The following is a 16,345-nucleotide window of genomic DNA, read 5'->3' on the forward strand; positions in this document are numbered from 1 at the left end:
TTCTGAATCACATCTAGCAGTGAATGGTGATTAGATTTCTCACTGTTTAGGCTGGGGAAGTAAAGCCCTAACAAACTTGAATGCATGGCTGAAAGAAGCTGGATGTTGGAAGTAGGTTCTTGTCATAGCCAACATAGCTACTTCTGTCCCTGCATTGGGACTATGATGAGTACCAGCTGATTTTTTTTTAATTACTTTTTATTTCCATTGGCAGCATAGCAAAGTGAGTTGCTTTACATTTGCTGTGAGCATACAGATAGCTATCACAGATTAATTTGGGCTGTGCAAATGTGGCTGTGAAATAAGACAGAATGCTTGTGGATCCTTTTTTCAAGGAAAAGAGGAAATGTCAGAAAGGGGAAACGAAAATCTAGAAATGTAGGGAAACTTTAAAATATCTTTATTGTATATTTAAATGTCTGAATGCAAAATGTAAGAATACAAAAGTCTTCTGCTTTAGCTAGCTAAATAGACACTGCAACTTAGCAGGTATGGGTGCACTTAGAAGACAAATACATGCCACTCAAAGCATCTTGAATGACTGTACCAAGTGCTGAAGATGGTGCTTTCCAATAAAGCTGTGTTCCTGACTGTATTTTTCACCAGCCAACAAATTCCTAACACAAGAAGTAAAAATATAACATTGCCAATAGAAAGCCAAAATGTTACTGACAGACAAAATAGAATACAAGGGGGAATGGGAAGGGGAGGTTGTTTATTTGTTTTAAAATCCTTATTTTACAATATATCTGTCTTATTTTATCCTCCATTACTGGCACAGATCTTTGCCCCAGTCTTATCCCCAGTCCTAACCTTGCAAGAGATGTAAAAATTCTGGAAACGCTGCAAGTTTACAAAGCAAATGTTTTTCTTGGAAAGTACAAAGGGGGGAAGGGGTGTAAGGAGATGTTCAGAAAAACTGGCCATTTAGGGAAAAAATACAAGTATCTTTATAACCATTACTTTAAACATTTCTTCACTGCTTATTCTGGGGCAGATTGTTTCACATGAAAGCCTCCTTTTTTCCCCCCTAGTTTTTCCCTACCAGACCCATGGAAAGTAACCTTCCAACACTAACATTTTCTGTATATATTTCCAGGATTTTTCTCTCAGACCCTGAAGCTTCTAAACATGTCTTAGACACTGAGCTTGCATATGTGTAAGTGGCACGACATGTGAAACTCTGAGTCATCTGAGAGAGTAGTTGTAACCATGATGTAGGAAGCAAATCCTTTCTTCCTGTGTGAATGTGGTGTGAGTTATGCCAGGCTGCTTTGGAACTGGAAATAAACTGGTGCACCCAGAAGCTCTTTTTTTTTTTTTTTTCTTCCAGTTGTTGTTTTTGTTTTGTTTTCCCCTAATTCTATCAGCTGTTCTGTTAATAGATGTTGCTCCATCCTAAGTACCTTTCTGTACTTATGTCCTTAGACCTTCCCAACTCTAAGATCTGTGCAAGGCTTTGTGGCTGATGCAGGCATGTTTGGCTAGGGCTGTTTACCTGATTCCTCTACAACAAGCCACTGCACTGTTGCCATGTGCTGTTCAGTTCACACTCCAACCACAGAAACAGATAGTGGGTACAGAGGCAGGCAAACTTGGTGAAAGCATTCACATGCATTCTGAATACAAGTGGAAGAGAGTAAGGTTATCAGGAATAGTCAACATGGATTCACCAAGGGGAAATCGTGTTTGACGAATCTGGTAGCCTTTTATGCAATTGTGACTGGCTGGGTAGATGAGGGGAGAGCAGTAGATGATGTGTGCCTTGATTTCAGCAAGGATTTTAACACTGTTTCCAGTAAGTGTAGGATAGATAAGCAGAAGGTGAGGTGGACTGAGAAATGGCTGACAGACAGAGCTCAGAGCTCAGAAGGTTGTGATCAGTGGCACAGAGTCTAGCTGGAGGCCTGTAGTAAGCAGCGTTCCCCAGGTAGTGGGTCCAGTCTTGTTCAACATCTTCATCAGTGACCTGAATGAAGGGACAGAGTGCACTCTCAGCAAGTTTGCTGATGATACAGAAGCTGGGAGGAGTGGCTGACACACCAGATGGCTGTGCGGCCATTCACCAAGAACTGGGCAAACTAGAGAGTTGGGCAGAAAGGTACCACATGATGTTCAATGAGGGCAAGTGTAGACCTGGAGAGGAATAATCACATTAATAAGTACAAGTTAGGGGCTGACCTAAAGTCCTCCTACTGAAAAGGAGCTCTGCTGTGAAGGACCTGGGTGTCTTGATGGACAACAGGTTGGCTGTGAGCTAGCAGTGTGCCCTTGTGACCAAGAGGACCAATGGTATCCTAGGGTGCACTAAAGAGTGTGGCCAGCAGATCAAAGGAGTTAATCCTCTCCATCTATTTTGCCCTTGGGTGGATGCATCTTGCAGTACTGTGTCCATTTCTGGACTCTGCAGTTCAAGTAAGAAAGCGAACTTTTAGAGAGAGTCCAGTGGAGGCCACAAAGACAAAAAAGGGCCATGAGCATCTCCCAGATGAGGAAAGGCTGAGAGATCTTGAACTGTTCAGTTCAGTATTACAAGTGCATATAATTATCTAATGGGCAGCAGTAAAAGTAGATGGAGCCAAGCTTTATTTCGGTGTTGCCCAGTGACAGAACAAGGGGCAATGGGTGCAAACTGGAACATAGGAATTTTCATACAAACATGAGGAAAAACTGCATGGATGATAGATGATATCTGCATGAATGATTGAGCTGCCTGGAGAGGTTGTGGAGTCTCCTTCTCTGGAGATATTCAAAACCTGTCTGCACACATTCCTGTGGGACCTGCTGTAGGAAATCTGCTTTAGCAGGTGACTAGATGATCTCCAGAGGCCCCTTACAACTTCTATAATTCTGTGATTACATACGAGTAACTCATTCCGTCCCTCATTATGCCTGTGGTTTGAAAAGAAAACCTACAGTGATTTGGTTGGGCTGCTAAGTATTTTGGTAATGCAAAAGCACATATTTGTAGGTGTCTATGAATGTGTTCATGCGGAGACAGCATCCAGCTGAATGAAGCTAAGCATAGACATGGAAAATAGCCGTCACACACAATAGAAAGTATTTTTAGTTTTTTTTTTTTTTCTTTCTCATGCTGTATAAAGCTTTAAATGTCTGTATACAGACATTTATTGTCTTTCAAAATTGCCTGTGTAATCTTTTACTTGATTGCTGATAGCACTCGTTCACACAGCAGAGATGTGGACTTATGCAACTCTTCCTGATGCCTAAGTGTTTTGCTGTGCTGTCAGGGGTTTATGATAATGAAAAGATCCAGGACAGTAACCTGTCAACCCACAGGCACAGAACTGTGCTGCCAACACATCGGCATACACAGAGCATTCTGGAAACTAGGGAACTAGCATGGAGAATGCTATTTTCCCCCTCTCTACTACACACATGCACAAGGATATACAGATATGTGGAGAAAGCGGTAGTTGGCTTTTGACACAAAGAACAGACACAGATAATAATACATATGTATGTAACACACTGTAGCTTAAAGTACCGTGTACTCAAATATTGTGGGCTGACTAATAGCTTCTCCTTAATTCTGCTCAAAAAAGCAACGTATAGACACTGAAATGTGTATTTTTTTTATATTATCTTGCACTTTTGCTAAGCCAGTGTTTGTATGCTTGTAAAGAAAAATCACTTTGTTGATTTAAGAATTTGAAAGCCCAGTCCTCCAAAAACTACTGTAGAGGAGTGGAAAAAAAAAACAACAAACCCTTCAAGACATCATCAAAAACATCAAAACATCATATGATGTTTTGAATGACTGCACATCTAACTTCCCTGCCTGCATTCCCTGGGATGCATGGGCCAATAAATTGGATCAATCAAGCCTTTGATGTGGGGAGTGGTTGGTGAAATGCAGCCAAGCAGCAGCTGTGTCCAGAGGTGATTGGTCAGATGGGAGCAGCTAGTGTGATACAGGCTGGATAATGGGCCTGGCAAATTCTGGATAGCAAGAGAATGGTATTACTGGTTTACAGCATTTTGTCAGGGTGCAAATCAAACCGTCTGACCTGAAGCAAAGCTCTTTGTTGCCCTCTGCAGGGACAGAAATTGAGAACCTTATTCACCAGACTGTTAAGAAAGTAAGAGGAAATGGGGGAGGGGGAAGAGGTGTCTAGAGGAGTCCTGAAAGAAAATAAATACTTGGCAGTAAATCTTGGTGTATATCTCATTCTTAAGGAGCCCTTCCATTATTTGGTGACTTATACAGGAGACTGTATTTTAAAGAGCTGACATGTTTAGTACTTCAGAAAGGTAAAAGCCTTCCATTCAAGAAAAAAGTGGGTCCTTTTTTTCATGAGCGTTTTTCTGTTTTTCTAGAGGAGATAGTGTAGAGTTGGCCAGAAAGATGGTTAATTCTGTCCATGTGTAACAACTGTATATTGAGCATCATGAAGTTGCTAAGAATTAATTTCTTAGCACGTAACTGCTTTTAAACACGTAAAGATGCTGAACTTAGCAAACCCACATCAGGAAAAAGTTAACATTTTAAAGGCAATAGAGTCCAGAGGGGCACTAGAAGGAAGGATCAGATTTTATTTTCTCAAAGGATCTCTAGAAATGTGTTTTATTCCACTGTGTTATCGTTATTTTTAAAAAGCAAAGTAGCTGAAATAACAAAAAAGGCAGAAGAAAAATCATTAGGCACAAAGCAAAAATAGAACTAGAGCTCCATTAGCAAACTACCTTTCTCAGCTGTCTCAGCTTTTCAAGGCTGATGGGATGACAGTTTCTTGTTTAAATTTCCACAGATATCTTTACAGGCGCATAACCCATGAACTCATTACTGAGATACATGCATTATACATGCATTCATAAAGGAACATTGATCAGTCTTTGGAATGCTTGATAATGAACTCATGCTTCTTAGGTTCCTTGAATATTAACACCATGTTACAAAATCAAATATGTTCACATATTCCTTGTGTTTTAAGGAGTTATTTCTGGCTTCTGCTATCAAAAACTGCAGATCACATAGTATGTGCTGAATAAGAAATCAGCTGGCCAGCTACAGATGCTGGGCAGAGGTTTTGTTTTGATATATTAATTCTCCATGTTACATATTTGTCATGTAGTCCCACCCTGGAACATACAGAGGGGAAAAGATACAATAAACAGGAGAAAAAGGCCTGTACTGCCAGGCCTGCATTTTCGACTGATCTTATACCCTTCCAACTAACAACACAGCTCCCATTGCCTCCAGTGAATGCATATTAGGAGAGAAGAAAAGGAATACTGAAAGCTTAGGTCTGGTTTTTTTTTGTTTGTTTGCTGTTGTTGTTGTTTGTTGTCTTGTTGTGTTTATTAAATAACATGTTTCAATGGTGAGGTTGAAATGACTCCACTGTTCACCACCTGGACTGCAGGTGCCTACCTCCTTATACATGCTACATGGCAGGCAGGCCAACACACCCTCTTTCACAGGGTCATCGGGACACAGGCTCTCTCTCTTCCCACCCTTGATAGATGTTTTGCTTGCCCTGTTTGTCCTGATTTGCTCCCTACTTTCCCAGGGGAGCAGAAAATGGGGTGAGTGCCTAATGGCTGCTGCCACTCAGCATGGGGAGCTGTGGTGGGGCTTCCCAGCCCAGCTCTCTACAATGCTACCAGCAAGCATGGCTGAGACATTTGGTGGCACTTGCCTCTTGAGCAGCTGCTTCTGGGCTCCTCTGGGAAGGAGAGTCGGCGGGGAGGAAGTGCTTTATTGGCCAGATCTGGCACAGTGGCTGCCAGTTTGTATAAATGTGTAATAACTGCCTTCTCGCTCAGACCACAAAGCCCCAGAGAGCAGTATCCCGTCTCTGACGGTAGCTGAGAACAGATGTGTCAGGAAGGTTACAAGGACAGGCAGGCGAACAGTAGTGCTTTCCCGGTATGCCTTTACCACCTCCAGAGGTCTGTGGCTCAGGGACTTCCTGCAGCAGAAGTGATGATGTTTAGCTCAGTAGCCCATGATAATTTTTCTCTCATTATCTTGTTTAATCAATTTTTGGAATCATGCAAGCTTTTGGCATCCGCAACATCCTGAGACAATGAATTTTCATAGTGCATTGGGTTAAAAAAAAAAAAAAAAAAAAAAAGATGTTTCCTTTTGTTTGTTTTAAATCTGCCACCTGTTAACTTAATCTGTTGTCCTCTCTATCTCATATAGTGACTAGCAGTGAATGCACAATCCCTGTGCACCTTCTCTATGATGTTCTTGATTACACAGGCCTCTTTGTAGATCTTTTTGGTGTTAGAGAAGCTGTCCCTTACCAAATGATGTCAATCTTGCAAATGGACTTAAAATCACAGTTGCAGAAAATAATGGATACTTCAGAGATCTGACATCCATTGCATTTCTCCTAAATATTGTCTTTTCTCTGTTTCTCCTTTAATTAAGCTCATCAGACTGCAGGAAGCATTGGTTAAGAGTCTTTTGCTGTACTGAATTTATTGCTGACTGTTTACAGATGCATAATTATAACATGGCATATTTTACAAAGATGAAAAAAATTACAAACATATAACATCTTTCATTCAGTCCACCTTCTGTAACAATAACTTAATTATCATTAAAAAAGCTTGTTTGAGTTTTTTTAATATGTAGAATATCTCTGAAGACAAATACAAAGCAAGAAGAAACTGCATGTAACATATGCTGTGAGGGAATACTAAGTTTGATGTGTCTTCTGTGTATAAATCAATACTACATGCAGGGTTGCAAGTGACAGAGAGAAGCGAACTTGATAAATCGCTGGTTTTACAAGGTGAACAGAAATATCAGGACCTACAGAGCTGAAGCAAAGATTGGCTGGGAGGGGGAAGGGAGCTGAATAGTTGGCTGGCTTCTCTTCTGCTTAAAACTGCTGCTCATTCCCTGAAGTTGCCAGCTTGTCTGCTTGATGGCTTGGCAGGATTCTGTCAGGAAATGTGCAAATTGCAGCTTGTGGAAATGGAAAAACGACAGAAACTAGACTAATGTGGAAGAAGAGCATCTAACCTTACAAAATCAGTTTTTAACCTAAAACTGCCAGGCCTGGTTAAGAAGAAAGATTGGTTGCTTGTAACTTTAATCACATTTGAAGTAGTTAGCCTATTAAGCCTCGTTTATTCCATGATTCTATTAGCAGCTTTGATCCATGTCTGCAGCTCTTCCCCACATTAGGAGAAGTGTAACATGTGCGGCTGCACAAAAAGAAGTGGGAGGAAACCCTTTGCTCAGTGTGGCAATAAAATAGCTGCCTCACGTATGGGTCAGGGTGGGTGATGAAACACTATCCTGCTCTTAGCATATGTGCCCCTGGAAAAATGTCAGCAATCTTTCAGAGGGAGGATCAGCAGAGGAAGTAAACAAATGCTGCTTGGCTGGATTTGGCAGTCACACCTCTTAAATAACCTCCCAGAAGGAGAGATTTCAGACAGCCAGTGGTCAGGGGAAGCAGAAGTTTTGTTTGAGCCAGAAATACTGCAAGATCAGGAATATACAATACATTGTTATATTCTATTATTCCTTTCAGGCAAAGTCTGAAAGGGCAGAGGTGTGAGGAACCTGCAAAGGAAACTAGGCTGAACTTTTAATCTAAACTATTTGTCACTTCTTTGTTTTTATTTATATCAAACCAACGGATTGCAACTTTATGAAGACATTTGTCTTTCTTTTTTTTCATCTTGTGGTTAGGATACCACGGTAGAATTGAAGAGTTCTGCATGCAGTGTACAAGTCCCAGTTTAACGCCAATTAAGTATTCTGTAGATGGTTGAAAAAGTGTTCTGGATTCCAATTTTCTTGTTTCATGGTGAATACATTTATTTTCATTCTTTATTCAACACCCAACAGCCCGAAAAGCCGGTTGCTGCAATGCAAATGACTTCCAGTGTTCCCCTTGAAGTTCTGCAGGAATCAAGTAATGTTAGCCTGTGCAGTGCAAGTACAGATACGTAAGCACAGGTTTGTAGCTAATGAAGTTACTTTGCCACATTCTGCTCTAAATTGTAATTCATATTCTGTCTTGCAAACCTGAACACATACTGACACTGGAATTCAAGATCAGGTTTTGTGGGGAAAAAGCTGTAGCACAACCAGATTCCTCTTTCCTGTCCTGTCCTTGTCTCTTGATTCTTCTGGCCTGAAGCTAATATGCATTAATGAATAATAATTTTTCTGCTGGGTTTCAAAGTGGATGACATCTGGTCTTAACAATCAAGAGCCTACAGTTCTGTTTCTCAGATACCTCATCTGTGATGTGAGTGAATGACACCTTCCAAAGGTGCAAATATTTCTCAGCCCAAGGTTTCTAGTTTTCCTCTTGGATCCAGTCCTATCCACAGCTCATCTGTGAGTCTGCTGTCAGTAAGTCTTAGGAAGTGTCATAACTTAGGAAGCATTTATGTTTTTCTCCATTACTACCTATCACTTCTGTCAGCAGAACACAGTGACATAATTCTTGCTTTGAAGCTGAAGTAACTGGAGGTTTACACTTTACCTTCAAGAGGTGCTGCTCTTAAAAGGTTCTACTGAAGGAGCTCCATGGGCTCTCCACATCATACACTTCTCGCTCTCCTTATAACTGTAGGCTTTTTTGCTATTATCTTTCATGAAAGTAAAACCAATAGCTCTTTTCTATTTACTTGAACAGCTGACTGCCATCTACTTTATGAAATCTTTTACATACATGAAGACATCTGTTTATGCACCTTGTTCATGCTTTGTTTTGGAAGATGTTAGAATAACGATGAACTCTTCCTTATAATAGCATCAGGTTAGCATCCATAGCATGGAGCTATGTTTTAGTAAGGGAGGGTGTAGAAGGAGAAATGTTGGCCATGCAAACATCAAATGTTTGGAGAGTTTACCTTTTAAGATAAATTACCTCTTCAGGGAGACAGACAAGAAGTGCAACAGAAGTATGGAAAGACTGTGCAATCTGCATCTTCAGAAGCTTTCAAGACCCATCTGAGTAAAACTTTGAACAACACAGTCTGATCCTACAACTGACCCTGCTTTGGACAGGAGGTTGGATTGGAGGCCTCTGAGGTTCCTTCCAGACTGAGTAGGTCTATGATCTTGAAATCCTATGATTCAGACATGAAATTAGGACAGAGACAAAGATTTCTGACAAGTTTAATGAACTTCCCTTGTTGCTCAGTGTTCAGTTTTCTTAACAGTCCTACTTTATGTAGAAGATTATGCCAAATGCTCAGTAACTTGTTATTGGATTTTATGATCCTACCTTCTGTGGAAGGTATAGAATGGGGTGGTAACTCTTTGGTGTTAGTAAGTACAGAAAACAGAGTCCGTATTGGATATAGACAGTTGAATGTGAGTACTATTGCAATCAAAATTACTTTAATCTTATCATAGTGGACTGAAACACAACTAAGGTTCTGTTTATGTAAAGGGAGGTATAACTGAGTACCTACCCTAACAGGGAAGCAACTGTACCAAAAAACCCATACAATACTATTATTATATATGTTGTTATGTCTTGGTGCAATAAGAGTCAAGGCAAGTCTTTCTCTGTAAATCCATACCAAGTCATTCTTATGTACTATACATTTTCTATTTGTGACTTTAAAGGAAAATTTCTTTACCTATAACCAAACACTCCATATTCTATCTGCAAATAAGGTAAAGCTACCTAAACAGAGTAGCTCTGTGCAGTTTAGGAAATGGTAATTTCAGAGTGAATACTAATAGCTCTCCATTCACATCACTCTTTCTTTTCTAGGGAATCAGTGAGAAAATTCACCAAAATTTTTTTTCCTAAACAAAAATATTAATTTTTTTTTTATTTTTTTTTTTTTAAATACAAACTTTCAATTTGGCTCCAGTCCCTAAAATAAATCTCTGTGTCTACTTAGGTGTTCTTGGTCTTTGGCGGTAATCTGTCTTCCTGCCTAAATTTCTGATACCTTCAAATTTTTAATTTGCCATTGCTTTGTTGCTGAAATGTATAGGCAATGAAGTAAAGCCATTCCACATACTCTAGTAGATGCAACTGTGTGGAATTATAGACACGGAGCTACAGATCTGGAGGAATAGAAGGGTCACTCACTGTGGTCTGCCTCTCATTTTTATGTTTGTTATATTTTGTTGTATGTGCCTCTGATTTCAGAGGGAGCATCAGGCAGCAAATGAAGCTGGGCTATTTGCAGATCATGTACTACAAATAAGGAACTGCTTTCACTTTTTGCAGGCTCAGATTCACTCTCTCTATTAATTACTTGATCTCTCAAATGGCTGCTCACTGCCAAACATCTTTCACATCTGTTTCTCAGATTCCTCATCATTTACCAGGACAGCAGTTGCATGCTTCCTCAGTCTGAAGGAATTAAACAGCCACACTTACCGTGAGGAAGCGTAGTTTTGTAGGCAACTCGGAGGAGATCAGAGCCATGCTACTGAAGCCTTTGTTTCAGATTAATTGGTAAAGGCTCCTGGACTGTCTCTTTTTCAGGTAAGTTCTACTTCCAAATATCAAACTGTGTTTGTGTATGTGTGGCTGTGTACCTGTAACCACTCTGTACTGCATGTAAACGTCTCTAGTTCCATTTCGGGTATATGCAGGCTGATTGGCAAAGTTTTGTCATGGCAATTTAATGATCAAAACCTGCCATGCCTAAGCACTGTTCTATTTTTAAAAGTGTATTTAAAATTAATGTTGCTTCCAGGGCCAGGAGCTGACATCCCTAAGAAGTATTCAAGTGGTACTTCACCCCCTCTTGCAAGTCTGTTTCAGTCAATGATTGCTTAGTAGGAGTTGACCCACTGTCAATAAAGCTAGTAATAAAGAGAGGTTAAAAAAAAAAAAAAGTATCAGCCAGAACATTCCCTGTATATACAGAGTTGTCTACATTTTTCTGGAGAAGGAAATAAAATCACATGTGGTTTAGTTCCAGCTTTTATTTTGAATCATTAGATGTTGTTTTTTCCTCAGTAATAAAAATAAACTTTGCCTACAGGACACAAGTGTCAGATTTACTGTATTTGAAATACTGTTTTTTCACTCTTGTGGTAAAAATTGGCTCCTGCAACACAGCATTTGAGGTTCAGGGTTAGATTTTTCCTGAAGGCCTAACCAAAATCTTTCATTGCATGAGAGACATTACATACAGCTTTTGCCGTCTCTTCCCTCCATCTCAGCCAACCCTTCCTCTCCAGTGTGCGAGTCATAAGGTGTGCATGAAGACAAGTGGAACTTAGAGGTAGATTTGCCAAATATTTGACTGAACGTTTTGCCTCAATTCATAGCATGAGCTTTACGGTGATGTGGAGAAGTAAAACTTTGTAGACTGTTCTTGTGACTTAGAAAATTGTACCTAATTTATAACTACTGAGATTCTGATGATTTCTTTCTGCGTTGTTAGCAGTGCTTCATATAATTTATTTTCTTATCCTTCTACAGTCTGAAATGTAACCCTTAAATGTGTGAAGCTCTTTTTTTTTTTTCTCTCTCTATGAATGTAGTTTTCCTTACAAGTCCCATCTATCATTATGGCTAAGAGGTATCTGTTTACAGCATATATACAAAAGAATTATTTTCATTTTAAAGTAGCATGGAAAATCTTCACTGAAAGCATCACTGGTTTTACTACAGAATGTAATGTGCAGGACCAAGCCTGTCAGCTCTCACCGATTTTAAATGAGACTTTCATTTTCAAACAGCTTCTTTAAAGCAAACTACCACACTCTTGAAAGGAGAAAATCTTTCAGTGTGATTCAGGGGACTTCTCACTCATTTTGCTGTCATTGCATGAGAATTCTTGTCTTGTAAGTAGAGATAATGGGAAGATGGCCTTTGTAAGACCTCTCAGCTCTGTTAACAGTAAGATATCCAGTGACCAGGCAGGGAATGTTCTTCCTTCAGAAAGAGTCTCTGCTCTAAACCAGGAGGAGCTTCTCTTTTCCCACTGGTGGGTAAGCAGGTGTGTGTGCAGACACCACTTTTCCCATAGGTTTATCAGGATCACAAGCAGTCACAGCTGGGTGCAAAAGTCATGAGTGATTTGGGCAAGGACTTGGACTGTGGAATCAAGGTGATCTATTTCTCATCTTTTCAGTCTGAACTTGGAAAGGATCTTTATGTGCTGAAACTGAATTGGCAGAGTAGTTTGGGAAAATTACAAGAACACATTTTGCTTCAGAAATGACCAGTGTTACTGCTACCAGCTGCTTTAGGGTGGATAAAAGTTCATTCCTTCCTATGGCACAGATGTCAAATTGAATTTGCAGTAGATTTTGGTTCTGCTCTTTTTCTCCCTCTTATTGCTTCCTATATGCAATGAAACACAAGCGACCATGCTGGTCTGATCTACGCTCATCATTTACATGACTGTCTGGTTGGGATTTAGCTACTAGCTGTCAGTAGCTGGATCCAGTGATCTTTCTCCTTTCACTATGTGTGGGGTTAGGGTAATAATACAAGTACAGTTTGGGGCTGGACAGACAAAAATATTAACTCTGATCATATTGATAAAACATTTGACGTCATCTGTTCTATCTGCCAAGTGGTTGAGGAGACCTGACATACATAGCTTCAAGAAAGAGAAAGAAGTGAAGAAAAACAACTGTTTCACTGTTAATAAAGCCAGATATCCATCTCTAGGAGGGATGGACTCTTCAGGTAGCTCGCTAATTGTTATGATTCTAAGAAGGTATCAAACAATAATAATGTGACAATATGGGGAGATGGTGCCTGCTGAAGCATACAAGAGTGGCACAACCAGTATTAGCTCAAAAGTGGTGAGTTGGAAACGGTCACAGATTGTTAACTCTTCCTAAAAAGGAATATTCTTTTAGTTAGGACAAATGTAGTCAATTGAAAAATCTTAGATGTTATTTTAATATTCTATTTACAATATGCTATATATTATAAATATTTACTAATCATAATGTTTATCGTTATTTATAATTTTGCTATCATAAACACTTAACTGGTTGGCTGTGCTTGTGACTTCACTTGTGAATGCTCTGTTTCTTATTAAACAGATAATTGGGAACTTACTTTTCTTAGGAGAATACAACCTACAGAGAAAAGGGGAAGAACCGTATGTATGGTTAGAAATACAATAGACATACCTCCAGAAACATGCCTGTGCAGGAGCTATGCTATCTTTTCCCTGTGAAAAAGGCCTCTCGTTCTGATATGGCAGTTGAGAATTTATTCTATCGTGTTGAGAAATTGCCCAGACCAAAATTTCAGCCATCTGTGCTACCAGAAACATGATCAATCCTAGCCAGTAAATCATAGCTCCCCAATGCTTTGGACAACACAAACTCTAAAGCATTTTAAAATGCTATTGACTAGTGACAGAGGGATAGGATTTGCGAGGCCTTTTATGATCAATCTGCTTCTGTTAAATAGCTGATAAATTACAGTCTGAGGAGTTATGTCTGTTGGCTAAGAGCAGTGTAATGGAGTTATCTAGATCAATCCATGTCCATGACAGGGTGGCAGTAGGCCCATGTGCCCCCTGGCCCCTGGAAATCGGAAAGAAAAAGGGAAAAGGGGTAGGGAGCTGGGAGTTGGGCTCAAGGAAACAAACAGAGCAGCGGCAATGATCTAAGAAGGAAAATTTATTTTACTATTGGAATGCAAGATAACACACTATAATACAATCTAATAGAAACTGAGGCTAATAAATCAAATAAAATAAGAGAGAGAGAGAGTTTTCTGAAGACTGAGAAGCCTACTTTGAAGTAGAAGGTGCACAGCTTGGAAGCATATCCACACCCACTGCCAGGCAGTGAGAGAGCAAGTGAGCGTCACTTCCATGACATATTTTCCTCTCTGACCATGAGGTCCTCTGGGACGTGTAGTTCTTCTCTGTGCTCCACATGATGTCATGATGTGGAATACCAAAGCAAAAATTACAAAACCATGACAAGTAGTCTTGTTTTTAATATATTCCTACACCTCTTACAAGCAGAGCTTTGATCTCTGAACTAAAGCCCAAGGAGGGGCAGACACACGAGACTTTCTTTTGCAAATCAGATACAATGAGTACTTGTATTTCCATCCATATGTCCTCTCTCCTTGATTTCTGATCATATTTCAGAGCACTAATCTGCGTGCTTTCTTTTTCTCCTGATTTACATCTAAGTACTTTTTTCCTCATAGATTGTTCTCAGTTTTATCTAATTTATAGTTTTCACTTGTCAAATAAGAACCTCTTAGATAACTAAACACATTTTATTTCTAGCTTGCCTGCTATTCTTTGAGAGGTGACAATAGCAAAGAAAGGTTATGAAAACCAGACACCGATAACTCTACAGTATTTCAGACCAGAGGGTGTTCAGTCTTCTGACTAGCTGTGAGAAGAGAAGAAAAAAGCCATGGGTCCTTTCAATGGTTCTGACTTCTAGACCCTAGCTGAAGGGAAACCTATGACTCAGTCAGCCCCAGAGGTAGGTCTGTCTAGCATCAGTTTTCTTTGATACAAAGCAGAACACCTACTCTTCCTCTGTGCAAGACTGACAGACATCAAAAAGCATATCCCATGCATTCCTTACCTGAGGAATATACTCATATGGCATCTTCACTCTGCTGATCTGTCCGTATAAAAAATTGTTCTAGGAAAGATTCAAAGAGCCTTTTCAGCATACCATTTCATGAGAGGTGGTCTAAAACTTCTGTTAGGAGGATTGGATTGAACTCCATTCTGCAAAATTGTGCTCTTGAATTCATGCTTGGTTACTGGCAGTAATTAGCTACTTAGCATTTGCTGTGTGAAAGGCAGTACCATTTCAGGATTGCATTGCTTTGGAAAAAGCTCAGCTGGTTTACAGGCCTGGCAATGGAAGGTCTGGTTGTGTGCAAACCAAGCTGGTTCAATGCACTCTTACAAGCTCAGTGGCTGTTCAGAAGATTTTGTTCATTGTGCTGGTGAACGTAATAGTGACTGTTGTGTCAAATTGTAACAAGCTTTATCAACAGGTAAATAAATAACTGAACACACAGGAAATAAAACTGTTCATCTCTAGGCTCTTAGCAGTGACTGAAGTGTGCACAGATAAGCCTGCCTTAGCCAACATTTATATCTCACCTCTAGAGTGGAGTTTTAAATTGCATGTCTGTCCTCTCTCATCTTTTCAGCTGAATCCATCTTGTAACAGGTATTAGTTACTAGTTGTCAAGACATGATTTTATATGTATATTTCTGCCTCTTGCAAGGTCATCGAGGTCTTTCTTTCTTTTGGTCTTCCATACTGACTGTTTTCTGTCTGTGCTAATGATTAGTTTGCATTCATTCATTCACACTTCTGCTTTTTATCAGTAAGTAATAAAAATACAAGGACAGTTCTGAAAGTAATGCCTCCTGTTTTGTTACATTGACCCACAATGTCAGAGATGCATGGTTTGGCAGCAAATGTTGAACTTCCTTGCTAATATTCCATTACATTTGAATGCTGTGTGACAAATGGCAGCAAAAGGACAGTCTGACAAAATGGTATCTGGCATGAAAGTGTGTATAAAGCAGAGGTGTGTCACTGAATTCATCCACGAAGGAAAAAAATTACACCAATTAACGTGTATCAACTCTTTGTGAATGTTTATGGAGATCGAACAGTAGGCATTAGCATAGTGAGGCAGGGGGTGCTGCATTTGACAGGACGAGGGGAAATGTCCTCAAATTGAGCCAAGGTAAGTTTAGGTTGGGTGTTAGGAAACACTTCTTTACAGAAAGGGTAGTTAAACACTGGAATAGGCTCCCCAGGGAGGTGATCAAGTCACCTTCCTTGGATGCAGTGCTTAGAGATATGATTTAGCAGAGGGTTGTTAGAGTACTGTGGTTAGCCTGAGGTTGGACTGGTGATCTTTGAGGTCTTTTCCAACCTGAGTGTTTCTATGATTCTATGATTCTATTTCAGCAGTGGCAATGGTGATAGGAAAGACAAGCCATATTTTGTATGGTACTTGGCTGTCACACCATGGGAGGAAGAGCACCTTGATCAGCTCATCTGTGCATACTGGCAGATTACAACAACGAAAATGTGTATGGAATTGGATATTGGCTTCAATGTGTTGGAAATGATAATTGCAACTTTGGGATACTGCAATATTAGTGTCAGGTGGGTCACACAAATGCTCACACAGGAATGAAAAGAACACTGTTGGCAAGTTTGTCAGAACCTATTGAACTAACATGGGGCTCAAGGTGACAGTTTCTTGGATCATGTCATTACCAGTGACGTGAAGTGGTGGTAGAGCTGGTTCAGCTTATAGAGCTGAAGTATTCAGCTCTATAAGCTGGAGTCAAAACACAGTCTACAGAGTGGAAAGATGTGAATTCCTCATGCACTCTCTTTTTGGTCAGGAAAGAGGTGAACCTTCTGGATTTC

General features: G+C 39.9%; 1 long non-coding RNA gene across 1 annotated transcript in view; it reads left to right on the forward strand.

Annotated features, from left to right (window-relative positions):
- Positions 1–10,635, forward strand: part of LOC107309726 — a 29,196-nt gene extending 18,561 nt beyond the window's left edge. The window contains exon 4 of the long non-coding RNA XR_001553301.2: positions 10,282–10,635. This is a non-coding gene — a long non-coding RNA (uncharacterized LOC107309726). The remainder of the gene's footprint in view (positions 1–10,281) is intronic.
- Positions 10,636–16,345: the final 5,710 nt, after the last annotated feature.

Source organism: Coturnix japonica, chromosome 2, assembly GCF_001577835.2.
Source record: "Coturnix japonica isolate 7356 chromosome 2, Coturnix japonica 2.1, whole genome shotgun sequence".
NCBI lineage: Eukaryota > Metazoa > Chordata > Aves > Galliformes > Phasianidae > Coturnix > Coturnix japonica.